This window comes from Apium graveolens, chromosome 3 (assembly GCF_009905375.1).
Source record: "Apium graveolens cultivar Ventura chromosome 3, ASM990537v1, whole genome shotgun sequence".
Lineage (NCBI taxonomy): Eukaryota > Viridiplantae > Streptophyta > Magnoliopsida > Apiales > Apiaceae > Apium > Apium graveolens.
The window spans coordinates 41,757,518-41,776,739 of record NC_133649.1 but is presented as its reverse complement, the minus strand read 5'-3'; positions in this window follow the sequence as shown (position 1 = coordinate 41,776,739).

Sequence of the window (19,222 nt, the reverse complement as noted above, 5' to 3'; positions counted from 1 at the left end):
TATATTTGAGTTTGTTACGTGTTGATTCCCAATGATCAGGAGGAGCTCATGATCTGATTGTTTTAGATGTCATCAGGATTTGATGTGCCATCAGGATTTAATGCATCATCAGTATCTGCAGAACATCAGCATCTGAAGGCAGTCTGTTGTGAAGATTGATTCTATTCCTTATTTTGAGGGATGAATATATGTTCGTTCTGAGTGATAGGACTTTGTATATTCAGTTAAAGATATGTATCATTTTCTGTTAGTAATTGATAATGCATATACTAGACTAATTTATAGCAGTCGTGTATTATATAAACACAGTTTAGGTTATAACATAGTGATTAACTCGAGCATTGTACGACCTAGCAGCTCTCAAGAACATCAGTATTTCTTGAGAGAGTTTGTAACAATTTTTATCAGAAATATAAAGAACTGTTATATTTTTATACTTGTTGGAAACATTTATACAATTGTATCCAACCCCCTTAAATAATTGTATCATTACTGGGCAATAATTGGTATCAGAGCGGACTAATAATTTACTATCGGAAATGATCTAAACATGTCTCTGAACAAGTATGAAAGTATCAAAATCCCCATTCTGAGAAAGGCTGAATATCCTACATGGAAGGTGAAGATGCTAATGCACTTAGAAGCTACAGATCCAGACTACCTCGACGTAATCAATGATGGACCTTACAAGCCAACAAAATCGGTACCTGCAACTCCCACTGTTGATGAACATCTTCAGCTGAAGGAGAAGAGTTAGTGGACACCAGAAGAGAAAGTCGTTGTGGTGAAGGATGCAAAGGTAAGAAACATTTTGCATAACAGTCTTGATTTTATGATGTCAAACAGGCTTATAGCCTACAAGACTTTCAAAGAGATCTGGGATGCTCTTGAGACTCAATACCAAGGAACCACAACCATCAAGAAGAACATAAGGGTTGTTTTAGTTCAAGAATATGAACATTTCGAGGCAAAGACTGATGAAAGTCTCACAGACATCTATGATAGGTTTCTCACTCTGCTCAACGACCTATCTTTGGTGGAAAAGGTGTAAGATCTTGAAGATTCAAACACCAAGTTTCTGAGAGCTTTGAATGAGGAATGGGAGACACAGGCCTCAATTATACGACACCAGTATGATTTGGAAAAAGTCACTCTGGATGAAATCTATGGCATGCTGAAGACTCATGACTTGGAGGTTTAGTAAAGGAAATAGAGGAAAAGCAACAAGGCAAAATCAGCTGCCTTAAAAGTGAATGCTAAAGCTTCAAAAAATAAGACAGTTGAAGCTACAAGGAAAAAGAACTATCTGCCTGAATCAGAGACTGATGATTCATCATCAAATCCCGATGATGATACTGATTCTGAAACTGATGAGAACATGACAAATTCTGATGTCATGCAGATGGCTGCTATGATGGTTAAGGGTTTCAAGAGAATTTAATTCAGGAAGTCTCAGAAGAATAGAAGCTCCAGGAAGAAGTTTACTGGAGGAGAAAGGAAGCCTTCTGGAAGAAGAGAAGGAAAGGATTTGAAAGCTGGAAAAGTTGACAGATCAAAGATCAAGTGCTACAATTATGATGAACCTGGTCACTTTGCTACTGAATGCATAAAGTCAAGGAATGACAAAGGGAAGAACAAAGTATTGATCACATCAAGCAAGGATTGGATGGATTCTACTGACTCTGAAAATGAAGGAACAAAATATGCACTGATGGCTAGTTTTGATAATCATGTTTCTCTTGATTCCAAGGTATCAACATCCTTCTTTTTTTTTGATACTGAGGATATATCTGAATTGAAATCTATTCTTAAGTCTCTGCATGGAAATTTTAAGAATAAGACTCTAGAGAATAATAGACTGTTAACTGAAATTGAGATCTTAAAATCTAGGAATGATCAGTTAGAGTCTGACTTAACAAATCAGATTGAATTGTAAAAAGAATATGAAAAAGCTAAATATACAGTAAAGTTACTTGAGGCTAGATACAGTATGTTGGAAAAGGATTTAGAAAATGAGAGAAAAACCCTTAAAGCCTGGACTAATTCAGGAAAAAAGTTTCATGAGATGATCTCTAAGAAGAACTGGAAAGAATGTCTTGGCTATAAAGATGGAATTAAACATGTTGACACTGAAAATGAAATTACCCTTAAGACTCCTGTTAAGTTTATTTCTTCAAAAGCTAATCAACCCAAATCTACTTTTGAGAAGGGTTCAACCTCTACATATTAGGAAAAGAAAGTAAATGATAAAACTCAAGGAGAGGAAAACAAGGAAACCATTAAAAATGTCAAGAAAGAATATAAGACTTTTTTTTAAAGGACAATTGAAAAAGAAATTATCTGAAGTTATTCATAAACCTCAGATAAAGAGTCCAAAAAGAAACAGGAATAGTAAGCAAGGTATTTCTAAAGATTCCAACTATAAGGTTGCTCCCAATGCTCCTATAAAAACTTGTTTTAACTGTGGTAATACTAATCATCTTGATATTGATTGCAGGAGGAGTAAGAAAAAGAAAAATACTATTCCTGAGTCTGATGTTAGGGGTAGATTAGTATTTTAAAAAATACAAAATCCTTGTTTTCATTATGGTAGTAGTTAGAATTCAATTTACACTTGTAGTTACTATCATAAGCTGTATCACAATTTCTATGAACCTTTGCCGAAATTCAATAAAGCTGCTTATGTGTTTAATACTGCCAGTTCTACTAAATCTACTTCTGATAAGACAAATTCTGTCAAAGGGAAAACTTTCAGAAATTATTCTGAATCACAGAAACTTAAGTTGTTCAAAACAAGGGCCCAACAAGTGTGGGTCCTTAAAAACCCTTCTAATTAATTGCTCTTCTAACTGCAGGGTAACAGGAAAAACACTCTTATCTTGGATAGTGGATGTTCAGGACATATGACTGGAAATAAATCCCTGATGTCAGAGTTTGAGAAGAAGGCTGGCCCAGATGTATCTTATGGAGATGGAAATGTAGGACACATTCTGGGATATGGCAACTTGATAATTGGAAAGGTGGCAATAGAGAATGTAGCTCTGGTGGAAGGACTGACGCATAATCTTCTAAGCATCAGTCAAATCACTAACAGAGGTTATTATGTGGTGTTCTATGACTCTAACTATGAAGTGGTTCATAATAAGTCAAAGAAGATAGTCTTTATGGGATATAGACATGGCAATATGTATGAAGCAAGGCTACATGAAAGTCTTGAGTAGAAAGCTACTTGCCTTATATCTAAGGCATCAGTAGGTGAGAGCTGGAATTGGCATAAGAAGCTCTCACATCTCAACTTCAATTCAATCAATGAACTTGCCAAGAAGGAGCTAGTAAGAGGATTACCAAATATGCTATACTCATCTGATGGTCTTTGTGATGCTTGTCAAAAGTCTAAGCAAAGAAGAGTATCTTTCTAAAGTAAAACAAAATTCTCTTTTATTGAGCCATATCATATGTTACACTTGGATCTCTTTGGACCAGTAAATATAATGTCCATCAACAAGAAAAGGTACACACTTGTAATTGTTGATGATTTCACTAGATACACTTGGGTTTATTTTCTACATAGGAAGGATGAAACTCCAGAAATTCTTCTGGATCATATAAGGAAAATTGAGAATGGATCCACCCACAAAGTGAAAATTCTGAGAAGTGATAATGGCACTGAGTTCAAGAACTCAAAAATGGAGGAATCCTGTAAGTACAAAGGCATATAACAACAATTCTCTGCTCCTAGTACACCTCAACAAAATGGTGTTGTTGAGAGAAAGAACAAAACCCTGATTGACGCTGACAGGACTCTGCTGGAAGAAGCAAAACTACCCACTTACTTCTGGGCTGAAGCAGTAAACACAACATGTTATACTTAGAATATCACAATGATAAACAAACATGGTGTTACTCCTTATCAGATGCTAAAAGAAAAGAAGCCCAGTCTCAAACATCTTCATGTATTTAAATGTAAGTGCTTTGTTTTGAGAACTCATACTGATCAGCTAGGAAAGTTTGAATCAAAAGCTGATGAAGGAATCTTTGTTGGTTATTCACCATCAAGAGCATACAGGGTTTTTAATCTGAGAACAAATACTGTAGTTATCTCCATAAATATATCTTTTGATGATAAGAAGATTCCTGGTTTTGAAGAGAACTCTCATGAAAGTCTAATCTTTGCAAATAAAAATGCATTGTTGGAATGTGGATCAAACTCTAATGAACTGTCAAATCCTGATAATCCAAATCCTGATACTCCAGATTCTGAAGATGATCATTGTACTAATGAACCTGCACATGTTGAGGGGGAGCAACAACAAGGTTCAGCTGATGATACTAACACTGAAGAATCAACTCAAGGTTCTTCTCAATCTGGTCATTCATAATCCAATACTGATTCAATATCAGAGGGACATGATTCAAGTCCCAAGACTTCATCAGGAGATAACAGCACAGATTTAGGGGGAGTCTCAAATGCATTTGATGAGGCATACAATTTAGGGGGAACATCTAGCTCCAGAAGGACACTTCCTAGTGCCAGAAAAGGGACAAAAGATCATACTCCTGATCTGATCATTGGAAATCCTAATGAAGGTGTAAAGATAAGGAGTGCAACTCAAAATGAATGTTTGTATCACAATCTACTTTCAAAAGAAGAGCCAAAGAATGTAGAAGATGCACTCAAGGATGCAGATTGGGTCATTGCTATGCAAGAAGAGTTAAATGAGTTCGAAAGAAATGAAGTTTGGAAGTTGGTGCCTAGACCTAAAAACAGGTCAATTATGGGCACAAAGTGGGTCTTCAGAAATAAGACTGATTCTGATGGAACAATTGTTATAAATAAGGCAAGATTGGTGGCTAAAGGATATTCTCAATAAGAAGGCATTGACTATAATGAAACATTAGCTCCTGTTGTTAGGCTGGAAGCAATCAGAATTTTCTTGGCATATGCTACACACAAGAAATTTAAAGTCTTTCAGATGGATGTCAAAAGTGCATTTCTCAATGGAGAACTTGAAGAGGAAGTCTATGTTGAACAACCACCAGGTTTTGTGGATCCTAAACATCCTAATTATGTTTATAGACTTGACAAAGCACTCTATGGACTAAAGCAAACACCTAGGGCATGGTATGAGACTCTTGCTCAGTTTCTGCTGGAATGTGGATTCAAAAGAGGTACAATAGATAAAACTTTATTTTATCTGAATCAAGGTAAAGATCTGCTTTTAGTTCAAATTAATGTGGATTATATCATTTTTGGATCAACTAATCAAAAATTGTGTGATAAGTTCTCAAAGTTGATGCAATAAAGATATCAAATGAGCATGATGGGAGATATGAGTTACTTTTTGGGATTGCAAATTAAACAGACTGATAATGGTATCTACATTAATCAGTCAAAGTACACAAATAATCTGTTGAAAAGGTTTAATATGTAAGAAAGTGCAGCTGCAACTACTCCTATGGCAACTGCAACAAAGCTTGATCCTCACGAAGGTACAAAAGTTGATGTCACAAACTACAGAGGTATGATTGGTTCTCTTTTATACCTAATGGCTAGTAGGCCAGACATTATGTTTGCCACATGTCCGTGTGCAAGATTTCAGGCAAATCCAAGGGAGCCACATCTTATTGCAGTAAAGAGAATCTTCAGATACCTCAATGGTACTGTATCACCTGGTCTCTAGTAATGCAAGGGAAGCTGATTTTGAATTATGTGGATATTCAGATGCTGACTTTGCTGGCTGCAAGATAGACAGGAATAGTACATCTGGGAGCAGTCAGTTTCTGGGAGGCAGATTAGTCTCATGGTTCAGTAAAAAGCATAAATCAATTTCTACTTTAACTGCTGAGGCTAAATATATTGCAGCTGGGAGTTGTTGTGCTCGGTTGTTATGGATGAGAAATCAGCTCATGGACTATGGATTATCATTTTCTAAAATTCCAATTTATTGTGATAATCAAAGTGCTATTTCTATGACAGAAAACCCAGTGCAACACTTTCTTACCAAACATATCAGCATCAAATATCATTTTATAAGAGAGCATGTCATGGAAGGAACGATTGAGCTTCATTTTGTTCCTATTGATCAGCAACTGGCTGACATTTTCACGAAGCCATTACTTGAAGCAACATTTACAAAGCTTGTCAATGAACTTGGTATGGTTAGTTGGGACAGATAAATTCTTTTAAATTTATATTTGATCAAATCCTGATGTATGTTGATCAAATCCCGATATGTCCTAAATAAGGTTCAAGATATTAAGCTAGGAATATTTGGTGTATTTTATTATATGCATGATAAATTAAGTGAATTTATTTGCTAAATATACATGTATGAATATATATCATTGTCATCATTACAAATCAGTCTAGGGAGACGCGCTTTAATAAGACATCTTTTGGTTAAATCTTTAAGTTAACTCTACACTTAATAACCAATCAATTTCCTAGTCCCTTGATATTCCCTTTTCTCTCTCGGTTATTTAAACCATCATTCTCATTCAGTCCAATCATCTCTTTCCAAACAAAAAAAGATCTCTTCACTTTAGTTTCTCATATTTCTTCTTCTCCATCACAAAAATGGTCCTCTGCAATATGTTCATGAACTACGAAAACTTCAATGTGGAGTTTAGCTACGAAGACTGGCAGCAGGAGTGGCATATCACTGCCATTCCCAGTGAAGTATGGAACTGGGTTCCATAGGAGGTTCTAACAGATCTCCTGTTCTTCGAGATGGATTATCGCCTCCATCTCGATCGTCTGGAGGAAGAAAGACGAGAAGTTTTTCGTCAGCAAGAACATATCATCCGTCTTGCTGTGCATTTCGTAGAGAGTAGGAGGAACTAATAAAAATCATTAGCTTCTTCTATTAGACTAGGATTTTCTTGTAATCATTTATGCATGTAATCGAAAATTTCATGAAATGTACTTTCCTGAATTATTAATGAAATTTTGTTTATTTTGCTTACAAGACCTAATCTATGTTCTTTACTTGTGTATGCATGTGCTTGTTCTTAATTGTAGCCTATTAATCTCTAAATCACACCATTAACATGTATCTTTTAATGATTCTTGAGATTAAAATTGTGGTTTTCTGATAAGCTTGAGTTGTTTTGACAAACACTGATGAATTTGAATCGACAAATCCTGACGATGTCAAATCCTGACAGATAAGTGGTACCAAAATACTGATGACAGGTCAGCATGTTTTAATTTAGAATATTATTGAAAAATGAATTATGAATGTTTAATGCTGAAAAGTGATTGTCTTCTTAATTATTGTCTAAAAGTGGATAAATTGTTGAACAAAGTCTCACAACAAATTTTCTAAAAGAGCAATGCATTTTTTGTTGCTGATTCGGCACATTACTCCACTTTCCATTCCAATTCTTTAGTAATTATCCTCTATCAGAAGTCTAATTCACTAAGCTTCCTTCTCTGAGTGTGTTACATACAACAAAGCTTTGCAAACTTATATTTGCGCAAGAACCTATGTGACACATATTATCATACACACATAGCCTAACTACTTACATCTAACGAACATCTTTTCTCAACACCTACAAACATCATGTCATCTTCTGAGCTTTCACCCTTCTTCAGTCAAACTATAATTATTCATGGCAACACTTTTGGAACCAATAACTACTTGGCTCCACTTATACATCAGCAGTTTCCTCAATCTTTTCATGATATACATGATTTCTTACTCTAATGTCCAATTGGATATGCTCTCACAAATCCTACTAAGGTATCATGCAGGGCTGTAATGCAGGTATGGGATACAGCTCTAGTTAATGCAACAAGTACTGGTTTCTCTTTTGAATTTAAGGGACAGAGGTATGAAGTTGATGCTGATGCTCTAGTTCAAGCATTGAGGTTGCCTGCCTGTGATGGTGCTCCTCACAATTATGCAACTCAGTAGCTGTTTGATATGCTCAGAACTCTGAACTACAAAGGTGATATCACAATAATTGGGAAATTGACAAGAACAAGATTAAAAAGAGAACGAAATTTCTTCTTTGATTGCATCAACAGATGTTTCTTGAATAAGACAACAGATTTTGATGGTCTTCCATCCACTTCTCTGAAAATTGGGTATTCTCTTCTCTATTCTGGTAATTTTGACTATGATAACACCATTCTTCAATTCATAATTGCTAGGAGAATAGATGCATCAGGTGTAATGTGATATTCCGTATTTTTCAGAATTATTATTATTATTATTTTAATATGTTTGTGTGATTTTATGATTTAGAAGGAATAAAATGGTGAATATTTTATTCCTGTTTACAAGTTTGTGTTATTAAATGATAATGTGTTAATTGTTAAGTGTTGTATCAGTCCTTGTTAATTTTCAAAAATATTTACTTATTGTATTATTTTCAAAAGTTCATTTGAAAGCCGATCATTTTATTGATATCAATAAATTGAGTTCGTTTTGTAATATTAGGGATTAAGTGGATATTTTGTAAGTGATGTGTTGTATGTAATATTAATTGTGTGCGACTCATTTGTGATTGCGGATTATTTGTATTATTAATTACTGAGTCATCTCATTTTGTTTTTATCTTTAAAAGTGATTTTATTGAAAATTAATTTTCATAAATATTTAAATTATCTTTAAAATTATTTTTATGACTTTGTAATTACAATAATTATTTATGGGAATTTATAAAATTTAGAAAGTAATATTTTTCCTAATATTTAGCTCTGCATGATTTTCTGATTGTATTTAAATGCGGGTTCACTATTAACTTCAAAAATGTTTCAAAAATTATGGAATCTGTATTTCAGTAATCTTTTTAATATTCCGAGAATTTTAGAATTATTTTGAGTTATTTTTATTCGTGAATTATATCGTTAAATTTAAAATGTGGACGTTAAATTTCAGACTTGCAGTCAGATTGGGACACGTGGCTTAGTTTACAAGGTACACATTTTATTTTTGTAAGCTGTTATAAATTTTTTTTAATATAAAACATCAAACCCTCATCTCTCCCCTGTACCTTTCTCACAGCCCTCTCTCTCTAATCTTTTTCTCTCTCTCTCGAAAGAACATATACATACACTATGCATATGTATATTTCAGCTCTCGGCTTCATCTCTCTTTGTGATGTTTCGTCGCTGCAGTCCCTGTTCCTGGTAATTACCGCCGTTCTCCTTTGTTTCTCGGCCGCCTGTAACCGTCGGTTCGCCGGAGAGGCGACGGTGGTGGGGAGGGGGGTTATACCGAATATGTGCATATGTGTTCTGTGTGCGTAGTTATGCGTGTGTCATGGGTGATTTCCGTATTGTGCCTCCTTCTGGTGGTTGTTCTGTTGTCCCTTATATTTTCCGATTTCTTCTGTGCTTCAATTTGTACAGTGGTTTTTGGCGCGTGTGATTACATGCAGTTGAATTATGGTTCATGTTAGGAATATGTGTATTAGTTTGATGATAAGTTAAACAAAACACTTAAGTAGAAATCTAGTATTTGTAGCCTCAACGGATAAGACCATCTTGGCTATCCATTGAAGGAGTAGCTTTACTTAGCAATAAGTTTAGTATTGTAGCACATTTCATTCTATGGATTCAAGTTGTAATTCTTAGATGTTGTAGGAAATTATCAGTCATGTACTAGTGGATATGCAAATAGGAGGGCTAATTGTAAATATTTCATGCCTTGTAATTTTGTATAAGTGAAGAAGTATCAATTGATATTGAAGACCTTCAACGGATAAGAAATAAAGCTTCAACGGATGTCTCTAATGCTTCAACGGATAATATCCATCAACGGATGAGTGCTTCAATGGATAAAGACTTCAACTGATAATGCATCAACGGATAAAGCTTCAACGGATAAAGCCTCAACGGATAAGGCATCAATGGATGAAAGCTTCAACGAATGCTTAGTTCATTAGCAGTTGATAGTGACAATTTACAAGCTGACAGAGGCACATGGGTTGACAGAGACAAACTGGAATGTGGAAGCCTCTAGGAGGAATCAAGAAAATGCAACATTTCCATTCTGATGCAAAACAAGGAAGTATTCAAAGATCTACAGCCAAGCCTAAATTGCATTTGATAGAGAAATGAAGAAGAAACATGTGAAGAATCTTTTTAATTGTATTTTACAGTTTTGTCTTCACTTGTAAACTTGGTGATATATAAACCAAGTAGCAGCTAGTAATTAGACAAGAATTTTCCTGAGCTGTTTAGAAATATCCAGAGAGAAAATCATCTAGTTTGTACTAGGAAGCAGCTGTGATTTAATTCTTTGAATCACAGATTTTCTGAAATAACACATCTCTGGTGGAACAACAAATCCACCAGAAAAGTTTTTAAGTTCTTTGTGTTCTTTACATTTGTGTTTGAATATATATCTGTCTGTATTAGCTTCAAACAATTCACACACATTTGTTCACTAAAACACTTAGCCTTAGAAACTACTCAAAACTTGAAAAAGTTTTGAGATTTACATTCAACCCCCCTTCTGTAAATCTCATTGTTAGTCCACTGGGAATAACAGTTCCTTTAATTATTTACTTACTTTATTTTTCTGCAGGGGTAATTTTGATGAAAATACGTGATATAACCTTCGTGTGGAAAATTATTTAATTGGTGAAACTTGCACCAGAAACCCGAAGTAACGGGTACCCGCGAGTTTTGCCGCCGTCGGCGATGAGCCTCGGCGAGCCGACGGTGGACCGTGATGTAATAACTGAGTCCTATAATTTATAAAATATTAATTGGTAAATTAATTGGTTATGATTATTTAAGTCGTAGTAGATATTTGGATTGCGAATTGTGTTGATTGTTGTTGTTTGGTGTCGATATGATATCAACTGGCAGTTCGATAAATAGAGGAGGTGTTGTCCGATTTCTGAAAAATTATTATTTCTGGAAATTTAGGAACATATATTTTAATTATCAGAATTACTATTCGATTCATTTGTTTGTATATTATGTAAATCATTTTACAAATTTACTTTCTGATACGAGAAACTAACTCGGAATAGTGTGACCTTGAATTGTATTTGGTTAAATGTTACTGGGATAAACATACTGATATAAATCAGTCGGTTTGCCTTATTAACGCTTAATTAAATATAAATTCGGTTCCGCCAATCTAAGTTAAATTTTGAACTAAGATTCCAATAGCTATGAGTATGTAAATCAATTTGGTGAAATATTTTGCAAGAAAAGAGCCCTCTGACCCTATTTTTCTATAACGACAGTTATTCGTATTTTCTGAAAATAACTACCGAACCGAATTTCAAAGTACGTGAGCCTTATTTGTTTTGAATGTTGATATAGTTCGTATAAATACGAGTCGGGCTATGTAATCGTAAGGGTAGAACTGATAGTGAGGATATGCCAAGCTTAAGTGATCGTCTAATCTAGGGTATTTCGACTCTGTAGGTTCCAGACGAAAGACCCAAGTTCTGAAGTTGGTTTAAGGATAACCTAGAGTTTGGTAGGAAAAGCTCTGCAAGATGCGAGTCGTTCGAGACCATCAGAACCAGACGTAGGATAAATAGTGAAATGGAAAAGTGATGGTTATCTGGCTTCTAGCAATAGCAGGAACAATACATCAACGAATTATTGAGATAAGAGACAATGATGTTTTGAGACAGAATGTCAGAATAGATGCGTCATTGCGAGAGTGACTAACTACTAAATCCCAAAGGCAAGTATCCCTATCATCACTTATTGTTCAAGTGATATTTATTTTAAATCTTCTTATGCAAGAATTGCTTTCCCTATTCTCAGTTCGGAATAGATAAATATTTTACATACCGCTGAATTAAATGCTTATTATGCAAATACTCTTCTGCTATTCTATGTTCAGAATAGCTATGATTTTACTTATCAAATTATTGGATTTATAAATGTTTTGGATTTTGAGAAAATGATTTGGTTGCGAGTATTCCTACCAAGTGAATGGGGGAATAAAAGTTTATAAGGGTGTCGAGTATTATGATCCCTTTCAATAAAATATTTTAAAATTGGATGGTTGCGTAAGAGGCCGTGGCGGAGGTCCAGCGTGAGCTATGTGTTATACGGGATATAACACCTTGCTTGGCCGATATGTGCCTTGGGTACCCCTTTGTTTAGTTGGATATGTTTCGGCATACCGGTGTTGCTCCGCGGCTGATCACTGGCGGCAACACACCGTCGTTCGAGGATTCCAATCTAAATTATTATATTGCTTTTGATAATCTTATAAAGAATGATTTATCAACTATTTCTGTTTTCGGATAAAAGATGAAATGCAGTTTTGATTCAGTTTCTGATTTTGTGGATACTTAGTTTATTGTTAAATATCAAAGGTGGTATTAGTACAGATGATTGGTGTTGACTTCAGTATAGGATGTTGTGAGTATCAAAGTTCGTAGTAATATCTAATTTGATATGACAACAAAATGAGTATTAATACCAAGAGTTCGGTTTTGAATAATGTTTATGACTCAATCCATAATCATTGCTTCTTATTATTGTTGTTTACGATATTTCCGTAAACACTGTTTTATGAGTTTTATTCTCGTTGAGATTCAAAGTATTTCTCAAGCATTTTGCTCAAAATATCAAAAAGAGTTTTGAATACAGTGAGAAACAATTATCTGATTCTTTAATAAATTTCTGTTTCAGCAATTATGATTTTAAAATGTCCTGTGCTAGTGCAGATGTCGATTTAAGATATCAAAAAGACCCTATATGTTATAATTAATTTGTTGAGCATTTCTTTTGCTCATACTTGCCTATTTTTAAATTTAACCTCCAATGAGGACTAACTTGCACTGTTTAGCCGCGTAATTCGAGAAAGCAAAGAAGAAGCTTTTGGAAGGTGGTTGGTTCAGGGTTTGCGGGCTAGTGTAAGTTGTTTTGTGTAAAGTTATTTATATTATATTATATTATAATTATGTTATTTTATAGTTGGGCCTAGTATACTTGTTTTCGAAGCTATACTAGCGGGTTAGTATTGAATTAGAATTTGTTGAAAAGAGTTTTAAAAGAAAGTGAAAATTTATTTGTGGAATTTGGATATCTTCTTTCTAGAACTGTAACCTTAAAAGATCTTGGATTAGTTGGGGTCATAAATGAATAAATATCTTCCGCTGGCATTTGCATTTTGACTCAATAGGTTATTTTGGATTGAGGTTTCATAGTGACGGCCAAATCCTCTGACCCCGGATTTGGGGGCGTTACAGGTTGGTATCAGAGCTGAGGTTATAGTAAACTAGAAAGGAGAGTGTGTATAGCTATGTGAAGACGTTTGAGCTCATATCGAGTTCCTGTTGGACTATTGGATGTAGTACCAACGAGTAAGTTAAGATAGGCGCATTTGTTTAAGATGGTTGTACTGAGCTGGATGGAACTCCAGATAGCTGCAAACTTTTATTGTAAAATCTTCCGAGGCTACTACGATTCGACGATGATGAAGATTATCGATATCCTTGGAACATGAAGAAGTATCTAGAATCAGATGACGAGTCAACAGAAGAATTCAAAAAGAAGATAAGCATTAAGACCTCAGCAATACCTTCTCTTTTTATATTTTCTTTTGACCTCTCTCAAAAGAGGTATCTGTTAAAGTATATATTCCCTAACACTCCTTCAATCATTTTGTGCCAGAATTTTGTTCTCTGGATTTCATTTTCTCCAGAAATATCAACTTTGAAATCTTTTCAGTTTTATTCATTTGATTTTGAATTCCATTGATATTCTTGTATTCTGACTGAGATGAACAACCCTAACTATAGGGGACACAAGTATACCTGTCTGTGTGATAGGAGTTGGATGGGATGCCATCACTTGTGTATGTTGTGAATACATGAAGGTTAATAACCTTTAGTAGTGTTTTGATTTTGGCACGCAACACCAAGTTCGTTTGATCATATTGATCTCTCAGTTATTCTGTCACTTCAACAAACTTTCTCCTAAATTCAGATTTTGGTAACCACAATCGTGGGATATCCGTTATGATATAAAATTCTTTTCTCTTTGAAATTTCATGATTTATCATCCCAAACATTCGAAGGTATGCCAATCAAGTTAGGCTGGGTTATCCTGATCAAGTCAAAGCAGGGTTATGTGATGGGATTACCAAAAGCAGCAGTGGACTGCAATTCAATGAAAATATTAGTGGCATATAGCGAAGTCAATCTGTTTCTTTATTTCTCTCTCTATTTGTTCTCTCTTTCTTTTTCTTTCTCTCTATCTTTCTCTCTATTCTTTTTTCTCATAATCAGTAAAAAGTGATTCTATTGAGCAATTGGTCAAATGGTATGTGGAAGGAACGATGGTGTGGAATGAAGCTCCCGTGATAACTGTGTGGTATAATTGAGAAAAGTTACGTATACAAGATTGGAAAGTTGGTCAGAAGATCCCTAGTGCTCTCTTCTGTTGATTCCGAGGATGGAATCCTTATAAGGGTGTAGGTTGTGATATTCTGTATTTTTCAGAATTATTATTATTAATATTTTAATATGTTTGTGTGATTTTATGATTTAGAAGGAATAAAATGGTGAATATTTTATTCTTGTTTGACGAGTTTGTGTTATTAAATGATAATGTGTTAATTGTTAAGTGTTGTATTAGTCCTTGTTAATTTTCAAAAATATTTACTTATTGTATTATTTTCAAAAGTTCATTTGAAAGCCGATCATTTTATTGATATCGGTTTATTGAGTTCGTTTTGTAATATTAGGGATTGAGTGGATATTTTGACAGCGATGTTTTGTATATAATATTAATTGTGTGTGACTCATTTGTGATTGAGGATTATTTATATTATTAATTACTGAGTCGTGTCATTTTGTTTTTGTCTTTAAAAGTGATTTTATTGAAAATTAATTTTTATAAATATTTAAATTATTTTTAAAATTATTTTTATGACTTTGTAATTACAATAATTATTTATGGGAATTCATAAAATTTAGAAAGTAATATTTTTCCAAATATTTAGCTCTACATGATTTTCTGATTGTATTTAAATGCGGGTTCAAGGTTAACTTCAAAAATGTTTCAAAAATTATGGAATCTGTGTTTCAGTAATCTTTTTAATATTACGAGTATTTTAGAATTATTTTGTAATTATTTCGAGTTTTTTTATTCGTAAATTATATCGTTAAATGTAAAATGTGGACGTTAAATTTCAGACTTGTAGTCAGATTGGGACACGTGGCTTAGTTTACATGGTACACATTTTATTTTTGTAAGCTGTTATAATTTATTTTTTTATAAAACATCAAACCCTCATCTCTCCTCTGTACCTCTCTCACAGCCCTCTCTCTATTCTTTTTTTCTCTCTCTCTCGAAAGAACATATACATACACTATGCATATGTATATTTCAGCTCTCGGCTCCATCTTCCTTTGTGATGTTTCGCCGCTGCAGTCCCTGTTCCTGGTAATTGCCGCCGTTCTCCTTCGTTTCCCAGCCGCCTGTTACCGCCGGTTCGCCGGAGAGGCGACAGTGTTGGGGAGAGGGGGTTATACCGAATATGTGCATATGTGTTCTGTGTGCACAGTTATGCATGTGTCGTGTGTGACTTTTCGTGTTGTCCCTCCTTCTGGTGGTTTTTCTGTTGTCCCTTATATTTTCCGATTGCTTCTGTGCTTTAGTTTGTGCGGTGGTTTTTGGCGCGTGTGATTACACGCAGTTGGATTGTGGTTCCTCTAATTATTTACTTACTTTATTTTTCTGCAGGGGTAACTTTGATGAAAATACGTGATATAACCTTCGTGCGGAAAATTATTTAATTGGTGAAACTTGCGCCGGAAACCTGAAGTAACGGGTACCCGCGAGTTTTGCCGCCGTCGGCGAGCCGACGGTGGACCATAATGTAATAACTGAGTCCTATAATTTATAAAATATTAATTCGTAAATTAGTCGGTTATGATTATTTAAGTCGTAGTAGATGTTTGGATTGCGAATTGTGTTGATTGTTGTTGTTTGGTGTGGATATGATATTTATTTGATTATAATATTAAAACCTAATTTCTTCTAGAAACTAGTTGAACTTTGATATTTATTTGATTATAAGCCGAATCGCGTGTAGAGACGAGTCCAATAATTCCCGAAAAATAGGAAACGAGTCAGATAATGATTAGTTAAGCTAATAGCGAGTCAATTTTGATTCTAAAAATTATTTTAAACCTAAAAATGATTATGTGCTTATGTGTATAATGTGATAATCGAGTCTTACTTATTAATAAATAACAAACGAGTCAATAATACACGTATGGGTAGACAATAGGAGCTACGTGAAGTCGGCTTGAGACGCGATTGAGATACGAGATGACTAAATTAGTCTATTTCTTTGATGGAAGCCAGGCCAGCAAGGCGGATTGAGCCGGTGATAGACGAAGGTGAAATATTTAGAGTAAATCACATGGAAGGCAAGTTTTTCCCCTATTCTAATTTCAGAATAGTGACGTTTCTTCAGATTCTTATCACACTTGCACTCTTTTGATTCTTGTTCATATACACTGATCCACAATTGCTATGCTCTTGTTCATATTTCATCCGATTCTTGATTTCTCCTTTTTTTTTGAATTCTCTGTTCATATTCCAATAGCTACACATACAAATTGGTATATTCTGGTGATTAGAATATATCAAAGCATACCGATTGTTCTGGTTGCTACTCCACGAAATGGATAGTGATGTTTGGGATTAAGTTTTACTTGATCCTAAGGACCGAGACATAACCAGATTTTTGATATGGGCCATAAAGCCTGGGTACCCGACTGGATCTATATAGTGAGATATAGATCTGCACTGTATCCTGGCTGATCAGTAGGGTATAGGTGCGAACTTGTGTCCAGTTTAGTTCATTTGGTATTCGCCAGTAATGGCCTTCTTTCTATTCTCGCGGGGTTATATCTTTGCAGATGTACCCAGATAACCAATTCATTTAAATTAATTTAACAATGTTTATATTTTGCGGACTTGTTGAGCAATTGTTGGCTCACCCCTTTTTATTGTTATTCACCCTGTTGTTTTCAGTTAAGAAGGAATATGAAACCTATCAGGACTCGAGTAGTAAAGAAGCGGGTCAAGCAGCGGGACCCTCTCATACCCAAGGTGTTGATTCCAATCCAGGAAGAAAGCTTTGAGTTGCCCGAACAGGTGGAGTGTAGATAGTTAGTGTGTGTGTTAAATAAAGATGAACTTAATTTAAAATTGGTTAGACAATGGTTTGTAATAAAGAGAGTTTGTAAAGTTTTAAATTTTGGTTTGTAATAAAGTAGTTAGTGGTTCTTGTTTTTATACTTCAACCTAAAAAGATCATGGTTAGTGTTAAAGGGGTTTAGATATATTTCATTATTATTGTTATTCAGGTTTTACAGGTTTGGAGATTAGCTAGTAACCCCCAGACTTATACCCCGGGTCTGGAGGGCATTACAGGTTTGGTATCCGAGCTGTAGGTTTGGTCCCTGAAAATAAGAACATTAGGAATAAGATAAGATAGGGAGAACATACGATAGAAATAGTCAAATAGGAAGAGTAGTGTCAGGATTTAGATAAGATTAGAATAGAAGAGTGTAAGTTCTAGGATTATTCAGTGATCTTTCTTCTTTCTTTGGTATATTGTCAGATGGGGTCATCAGGTTATTCAGGTTCATCTGAGAGGACAGTCACAAGACCAGCCGCACCAGTCATTCCACCAGTGTCTAAGTACATATTTCCACCTCTTCCACCACCTCCACCATTGCCCCAGGAGCCAGCACCACCAGTGCCAGAGATGATTCATGATCCAGTAGAGATGTTTGATCCAACAGAGTTCTTTGAGCCGATACTTCCACCTCAACTTCCAGTAGAGCATCAGTTTATTCCAGAGGTTGAGCCAGAGTTTCCACCATCATCAGTGTTACCTCCTATTCAGGTGCATGCCCCCAGAGCCAGAAGTATTTCAGATGGTTCCGATTGAGGGTATGAGTGAACATGATGTAGAGTTACAGCTGGGATTACCACAGCAGGGTGCCGCAGGGCTGCAGAGAGTTCCTCACAGGAGTTTGTAGGACATATTGCACAGCCATATATGATACCGTATCATGATTACAGTGTTGTGAGAGAGGATGCTGAGTATTGGAGAGCTCAGTGCAGGAAGATTATGCATTTGTTTGATCAGAGAGACCGAGGACCATTAGCCGCACTTCAGCCGGATTATATGATGAGACAGAGGCTACAGTCCACAGTGATGAGCGCTACTTTTGAGTTAAATGCTTTGACACATGTCGGGCTGCCTTCTTATGCGGAGTTTCATAGAGCTCTGTGTTTGGAACAGACAGTTGTCCAGATACTCCGGGATGAGCTGAGGCGTATTCTGCCAGGATTTTGAGATCTGACCGCAGGAGAACAGATTGTAGTATAGGTGACTGATGTAGATAGATGCAGCTAGTATAGTATGGATAATGATGTATGTGTGTAGTACTTAGCTTGACTTGTAGTAGCAGCAGCCAGGACAGTTTTGAGCGATACATATTGTACCAAGCATCCACACTTGAGGCTGGTATTATATATAAAATAAACTTTTTCAAATTTTCTTTTATTTAAATTTCAGTCTTTACAGTTTTACAGTATTTACACTCACTTTATTATTTTACAGTTTTCCATACTTTAAATTTTGTAAAAATAAAAATCATTTCGGTTAATTGTTTAAATTTCCTGTTTTTATATTAAGCAAATTGTTTTCTTCTATAAATCATTATTTAAATTTTTTGTTAATACAGGATAAATTGTTTTCTTATTTACTGTCAATTGTTTAATAAACTGTTCAAAAAAAGAAATTATTTGTTTTATTATCAGAAAATGGCACCAAAGTGAAAGACTAGAAACGAAACCTCCAACAACAACTCAGAGGGACAGACCAATGATATCATAAACCAAATGTTCCATCTAATACAACAACAGATGGTAATGATGCAGCAGCAGATGCAGCAACATCAACAACAAATTCAGCAAAAAATGTTACAACAGTCGCCTCGCCCTGAACCTCAGATACCACCGGCTATACCTGTTGTTACCTTCAAGCAGTTTCAGTCATTTAAGCCTCCATAGTTTGAGGAAACAGCAGATCCTATTAAGGCTACGACTTGGTTGAAGGAAATAGAGAAATCATTTGCGCTTGTGAAATTAGGTGAGGACCAAAAGACTGATTTTGCTAGCTACTTTTTGAAGGGAGAAGCAAATTATTGGTGGGAATCTAGGAAAGCTTTAGAAGGTGAAGACATT